Source organism: Penaeus monodon, chromosome 22, assembly GCF_015228065.2.
Source record: "Penaeus monodon isolate SGIC_2016 chromosome 22, NSTDA_Pmon_1, whole genome shotgun sequence".
Lineage (NCBI taxonomy): Eukaryota > Metazoa > Arthropoda > Malacostraca > Decapoda > Penaeidae > Penaeus > Penaeus monodon.
In genome coordinates this window covers 26,711,854-26,712,084 of record NC_051407.1, presented here as the reverse complement: position 1 = coordinate 26,712,084, position 231 = coordinate 26,711,854, and positions in this window count along the sequence as shown.

The window sequence follows — 231 nt, the reverse complement described above, 5'->3', positions numbered from 1 at the left end:
TACCACTCCTACCAGACCCCGAATTCCTACGTGTACCATTATTACCCGTCTCGCCCCACCGGTAGAGAGAACAGCCAACCAGCCAACCAGCCTTCTTCCAGACTGTGGGACCTCTCCATCGCTGGGAAATTGAAAAAACTCGAGACACTTAAGAAACCGTTTCAGTTCTCTCTTTTCGGCTGAGTGAAGCAACGGCGATATGTGGGCATTTTATAAGCGTTCGTGTTTCAC